The sequence below is a fragment of the Protomyctophum bolini genome (genome assembly GCF_963924005.1).
Source record: "Protomyctophum bolini genome assembly, chromosome: 17".
NCBI classification, from domain to species: domain Eukaryota; kingdom Metazoa; phylum Chordata; class Actinopteri; order Myctophiformes; family Myctophidae; genus Protomyctophum; species Protomyctophum bolini.
Window position 1 is genome coordinate 38,789,708 of NC_137878.1, and position 6,963 is coordinate 38,796,670.

Genomic DNA, 6,963 nt, shown 5'->3' on the forward strand with positions numbered 1-6,963 from the left:
TTATTGCATGAAATGACTTTAAACAACATTAAATTAAATTTGTCACTCGCTTTGCCACTCGAAAATATCTGCCGGGACCACCTCTGGGATCCCCCAGGATTTGAGTTATACTAATGTTGCTGTGAAGAGGGATCGTCTGGAGCTCTCTGCTGGTGGAGCTGTTAATTGCCCCTGCGACCCGACTACGGATAAGCGGTTGAAGACGGACGGATGGATGGATGGATGGAGAGACAATAATATGCCATCTGGGCACACCAACAGCTCAGCGGCAGCTATATATCTTCCCCCACTCAGTGCACTGTGTGTGTAGCATCTAGCATTATGAAAAAGATCAATGTCTATGAATTATTAAAGCTATTGTTATACCGTCTCCCTCTGAGGAGGCCTCCCTCCGTGTGGAGCAGCTAGCAGTGCATGCTGCTTCCCTGATGTGTGTGTTTCTGTTTCGGTCGCCCAATGAAAATATGGTGGAATTTAAGCCATTCTGAACGGGAAGGCCCTTTTGGTGTTTTTATGCATTATGTTATACTTTAGATATTGAAAAAATAGCAGATCTACAAGCTCGTAGCGCTCCACCGAGTGGCGCGCTATGAGCTTGTATAGGTCTGCTATTTTTTGAAAAAGTCGTGAAAATGTGGCGCAAGTCTTTGAATATATATTTCAGAGCGAACATTTTTAAACTAAAATATTTGCTTCTGGGGGGTTCCTGGAACAACATATTTTGAGATGGGGGGTCCGTGGCCCAATAGAGTATATATATAATTCTGGGAGTTCTTGACATGAAAAAGGTTGAGCACAACTGACATGATTTAGAAGCATTTTTTTGTAATCGACATCAGTCCAAAATGTGTTAAGCGAGCGTATATACCTATATACTATACATGAGACTAAACTACTGCAGCAGACCTGCTGCCTCCACCGCCACATCTTCATAAACATTTCATCATCAGACCTGAAGACTCACAGTTACAGTAAAACGCTAGCTTAGACTATTTCTTGTGCACTGCAGGGCGCCCGGGGGAGAATAACACTGTACTTTACTGTACTGGGCATGCCACTGGTCGCCTGGGGGAAATAACACTGTACTTTACTGTACTGGGCCTGCCACTGCAGGCCGCCTGGGGGAGAATAACATTGTACTTTACTGTACTGGGCCTGCCACTGCAGGCCGCCTGGGGGAGAATAACATTGTACTTTACTGTACTGGGCCTGCCACTGCAGGCCGCCTGGGGGAGAATAACATTGTACTTTACTGTACTGGGCCTGCCACTGCAGGCCGCCTGGGGGAGAATAACATTGTACTTTACTGTACTGGGCCTGCCACTGCAGGCCGCCTGGGGGAGAATAACATTGTACTTTACTGTACTGGGCCTGCCACTGCAGGCCGCCTGGGGGAGAATAACATTGTACTTTACTGTACTGGGCCTGCCACTGCAGGCCGCCTGGGGGAGAATAACATTGTACTTTACTGTACTGGGCCTGCCACTGCAGGCCGCCTGGGGGAGAATAACATTGTACTTTACTGTACTGGGCCTGCCACTGCAGGCCGCCTGGGGGAGAATAACATTGTACTTTACTGTACTGGGCCTGCCACTGCAGGCCGCCTGGGGGAGAATAACATTGTACTTTACTGTACTGGGCCTGCCACTGCAGGCCGCCTGGGGGAGAATAACATTGTACTTTACTGTACTGGGCCTGCCACTGCAGGCCGCCTGGGGGAAATAACACTGTACTTTACTGTACTGGGCCTGCCACTGCAGGCCGCCTGGGGGAGAATAACACTGTACTTTACTGTACTGGGCCTGCCACTGCAGGCCGCCTGGGGGAAATAACACTGCACTTTACTGTACTGGGCCTGCCACTGCAGGCCGCCTGGGGGAGAATAACATTGTACTTTACTGTACTGGGCCTGCCACTGCAGGCCGCCTGGGGGAAATAACACTGTACTTTACTGTACTGGGCCTGCCACTGCAGGCCGCCTGGGGGAAATAACATTGTACTTTACTGTACTGGGCCTGCCACTGCAGGCCGCCTGGGGGAGAATAACATTGTACTTTACTGTACTGGGCCTGCCACTGCAGGCCGCCTGGGGGAGAATAACATTGTACTTTACTGTACTGGGCCTGCCACTGCAGGCCGCCTGGGGGAGAATAACACTGTACTTTACTGTACTGGGCCTGCCACTGCAGGCCGCCTGGGGGAGAATAACATTGTACTTTACTGTACTGGGCCTGCCACTGCAGGCCGCCTGGGGGAGAATAACATTGTACTTTACTGTACTGGGCCTGCCACTGCAGGCCGCCTGGGGGAGAATAACATTGTACTTTACTGTACTGGGCCTGCCACTGCAGGCCGCCTGGGGGAGAATAACATTGTACTTTACTGTACTGGGCCTGCCACTGCAGGCCGCCTGGGGGAGAATAACATTGTACTTTACTGTACTGGGCCTGCCACTGCAGGCCGCCTGGGGGAGAATAACATTGTACTTTACTGTACTGGGCCTGCCACTGCAGGCCGCCTGGGGGAGAATAACATTGTACTTTACTGTACTGGGCCTGCCACTGCAGGCCGCCTGGGGGAGAATAACATTGTACTTTACTGTACTGGGCCTGCCACTGCAGGCCGCCTGGGGGAGAATAACATTGTACTTTACTGTACTGGGCCTGCCACTGCAGGCCGCCTGGGGGAGAATAACATTGTACTTTACTGTACTGGGCCTGCCACTGCAGGCCGCCTGGGGGAGAATAACATTGTACTTTACTGTACTGGGCCTGCCACTGCAGGCCGCCTGGGGGAGAATAACACTGTACTTTTACCAATATGCTATTATTTGAAAACTATAGTTACTTTGTAGATTTGTATTATTATTACAATATATATATAATGAAACACTTGACTTCACCTTGAAATGGGACATTCTGCATAATGAGTAGCTATACTTTCTACTACATTTTGATACCAATACTTGTGTAGGCTACTTTTAATCAAGTACATTTTGAATTCTGGACTTCTACTACTGCAGAATACGTCAGTACAAGACACAGCGATATCATCTGCTCCCGAACGGATAATAAACCCCAAAAGGATATGCTGCCCAGGCTATTGGTTAACAGTTAACTAACTAAACATTGAAGACAAAAGTGAGGACACAAATTGTGATTGGCCAGAATGAGATGATGTAGAAAAGAGCGCCCCTCACTTCGCACGGGTGTGATTTTTGTGTCACCACCACTGTAGGCTAATTAATTGGTCGCCATCATCATCAGAGAGAGAGAGAGAGAGAGAGAGAGAGAGAGAGACCTTCAACCCAGGCAGGGCAGGAGGCAGCCAGCAGACGGCGTAAGAAAACATAGGAAGTGAAAACATCAGCACTAGTATCTGTGCGTGTGGCGTGTGTGTGAGACTGTGTGTGTACGAGAGAGAGAGAGAGAGAGAGAGAGAGAGAGAGAGACACACACACACAAGGACCAACTCACACAACATCAGCGCTTTCTTTGCGCGAAACGAGAAGTCTCTCCGCTGCCTGCTCAAGGTTTGTGCTTTTTGTTTTGAGTGATTCTGAGACACACGTATGTCTGTTTGTCTATGTGGCTGGCTGCTGTTGTTATTGTTGTTATTATGGTCGCAAACATAAATAGCGTCCAAGTGTTGGCGATGCTTTTTGATCCGCTGTGATCTGACGTATCTCTTCGGGCGTTTAGTTACATGTAACATGTAGCGTCTCGTTATGAGAACATCATTCTTCTGTCTCGACTCCCTCTCCGCTCTCTATCTCTCATAGTCTCTCTATCACGCCCGTTCGTTGTACTTGTGGAGTCGACTGACTGATTGATTAAATATCGCATGTCTTCTATCTTCGCACTAGTCTTGTAAGTGCGTGGTGCTGTGTGCTCACTGCTTTGGTGAATGAATCGTGCACGCTGCCTCACACACACACAGACACACACAGAGACACACAGACAGGCATGCTTTAAGGGTTGGCATCAGGAAGAGCTCAGAGACAGTATATGATCAGTATTCTATCGAGTCTGACTTCATAGCTTCCCTATATCTAAAAGATGGATTCACATAGATCTATGAATGATATATGATCGACCCCCCCAAAGGCTAACAGGCGGTTCGTTTCGCAGTGTGCTGTGTGTGTGTGCTGTGTGTGTGTGGGGGGGGGGGGGGGGGGGGGGGGAATTGCACACGCACGGAAACCCATGTTGTCTCACTTTGATGCACTTCTTCTTGTTCTGTTCTCTCTCTGTTGCAAAACAACGAAACAAGTGCAGATATGTTGCAAGTTGTGAAGAGGGGGGCTCTAGTGTAGTGTCAAAGCGTGTGTGTGTGTGTGTGTGTGTGTGGGGTGCTACAACAGTACAGAACAACACAGCTTGTTTGTCAAACTGCTGTGTGACACTGCCCTCCTTCCCTCCTTCTCTCCCTGCTGGCTCTATAAGAAAGTAGTGGTGCGGCATTTAGCATTTTATAGAAGCCTCTATTTTCTGCCCCCAAACAGCTAATTAAAAAGAGCCGCTTTAATGATGTGGTTGTGGAGTATAAGGAGCTGTGCTGCTAGCCTAACTGTAGTGCTGTGCTGGTCATTCCACAAGGCCCTGTGTGACTGTGTGTGTGTGTGTGTGTGTGTGTGAGTGAGATCATGATCAGACAGAGTGAAGAAAGCAGAAGCATAGACACAGCCTCCTCCTCAGATGTGTATTTTTTTTTTAGCTTTTCCTCAAGTCTAGTATAAAGAATAAGTATATATTATGAATATAACAAACATGGCCAGGGTAGCAGTGGGGCAAAGCAACTACATTTATGCAGTACTGTATAATTCTGAGGCGCGCTGCCGCTGTTTTTTACTTTACTGGAGTATTTCCAGTTTTCTGTACTTTTACTGTAGGCCTACTTCTGCTCCACTACAGCTCAGAGACAGATTACTACACTATACAGTTATTTGAAAACTTTACATACTACTATACTTATTCTATCTATCCATCTATCCATCTATCCATCTATCCATCTATCGTTGCCGTCAGCCAGGGCAGAAACCTCTCTCATCTACTATTTTCAAAATATCAATCAGTCATTATCAAAATATATAATTGGCTTCTACCGAAAACAAACACAGTGAGAGAGCAGTGTGTTTCGGCAGGTAAACGCCACCCACTACTATACTGCAGTGTATGATAACTGCTGCAATAGGGGAATGATTGGTTAAAAAAGGTATTAATTGTTTTGTTATGTCAGGGAAAGTATGTTTAAATGCCTTTTTTAAATACCTGCAAGGGTTCAATATTTGGACCCCAGAAACGGTGCTATAGAACAGTGGTTTTCAACCGGTGGTCCGGGGACCACCAGTGGTCCTTGAGAAGGGATTCCATGGGTGGCCCACAGCTAAATGATGGATAGTCGGTAACCAAATGGACCCTTTTATTAGATATTAGGTTTAGAGAGTGTTTAAAACGATTTAGGTTTTTTTACGCTCTCAAGAGTTCTAATTATTGTTAAACATCTGCATTACTTAATCCATTCTGAACGGGAACCCATTTTGATGTTAGCATTATGTTATGCTTTAGCTGTTCAAAAATAGCAGATCTACAAGCTCGTAGCGCGCCACCGAGTGGCGCGCTATGAGCTTGTAGATCTGCTATTTTAGAAAAATCGAAGAACGACTGACATTTTTTAAAATCTGATCTCAGGTCAGAATGAGTTAATCAGACCAGTGTGTGTCCAGTGGAAACCTCGTATGAATCTGATCTCAGGTCAGAATGGGTTAATTCAATGTTTGCCTGTTATCTCTCCACACCAATAACACAGCATGGACAATGTGGACCAAGTCTTATCCGACAAATTCTTTAGTTTTGGGTCAGAGAGGCTAAATGTCATCAAATGTCAAACGTCCAAATCAATAATGAAATGAAAAGGGTTGAAAACCACTGGTCTACATGCTCTCTTTGAGAGATCCTGCTTTAGCCCATTTTGGTGTTGGCATTATGTTATGCTTTAGCTGTTGAAAAATAACGAGTGGCGCGCTATGAACCTGTAGGTCTGCTATTTTTGAAAAATCAAAGAACGACTGACATAGAAACATAGCTTTTTTCAGAAAACTGTCAGGATGTAGAAGACATTTTTAGAATCTGATCTCAGATCTAAATGGGCTTTAGATAACAAGAAAGAAGTCTGCACAGCAGGCTCTGCTCCAGTGGTGTTTTGTTTTATTTAAAACACCATTAGTTTAGACAACAAGCCCCACAAAAACACAACCTGCTGCAGCTATAGAGCAACATTTGCAGAAAACAAAAGTCTCTTCTAATACGCAGACACGAAATGGCAACAGTGCGTGGCTCCTGCAGACAAGTCGTAACAGAGCGAGAGAGCCTCTGTTTACATGCTTTGTTGGTCCCTGTGTGTGTGTGTGTGTGTGTCAGTACCACCAGTGGTCCTTGAGGAGGTTCCAGGTGGTCCCCAGTTAAATGATGTTGGTAACCAAATGGACCCTTTTATTAGATCTTTAACTCTTGACAATGTGAAACGAAAACAATTTTGTCTTGTTTTGTTTCACGCTCTCTCAAGTATCGTTAAAACATCTGCAATACTTAATTTAGAAGAAGTTTACACACAATCGGATAATGTCTTAAGAGTTGTTATTTTGATCAACGTTTGTCATCATCAAACGGTGGTTCCGTGGCTCAAAAAGCAGAATAAATAATAGCCTTGAAATGAAAAGGGTTTTGACCCATTCTGAACGGGAACCCATTTTGGTGTCAGCATCATGTTATGCTTTAACTATTGAAAAATAGCAGATCTACAAGCTCATAGCGCGCCACCGAGTGGCGCGCTATGAGCTTGTAGGTCTGCTATTTTTGAAAAATCTAAGAACGACTGACATTTTTTAGAATCTGATCTCAGGTCAGAATGGGTCAATCAGACCAGTGTGTGTCCAGTGGAAACCTCGAATGAATCTGATCTCAG

The 6,963-nt window shown here is 45.8% G+C and overlaps 1 protein-coding gene across 2 annotated transcripts in view; it reads left to right on the forward strand.

Annotated features, from left to right (window-relative positions):
• The first annotated feature begins 3,426 nt into the window (after nt 1-3,426).
• The window catches only part of elmo1 (engulfment and cell motility 1 (ced-12 homolog, C. elegans)), a 208,649-nt gene continuing 205,112 nt past the window's right edge, over nt 3,427-6,963 (forward strand). For both annotated transcript variants that reach the window (XM_080788282.1, XM_080788283.1), the window contains exon 1: nt 3,427-3,532. The gene's annotated coding sequence lies outside the window, so the exon portion shown is untranslated. The remainder of the gene's footprint in view (nt 3,533-6,963) is intronic.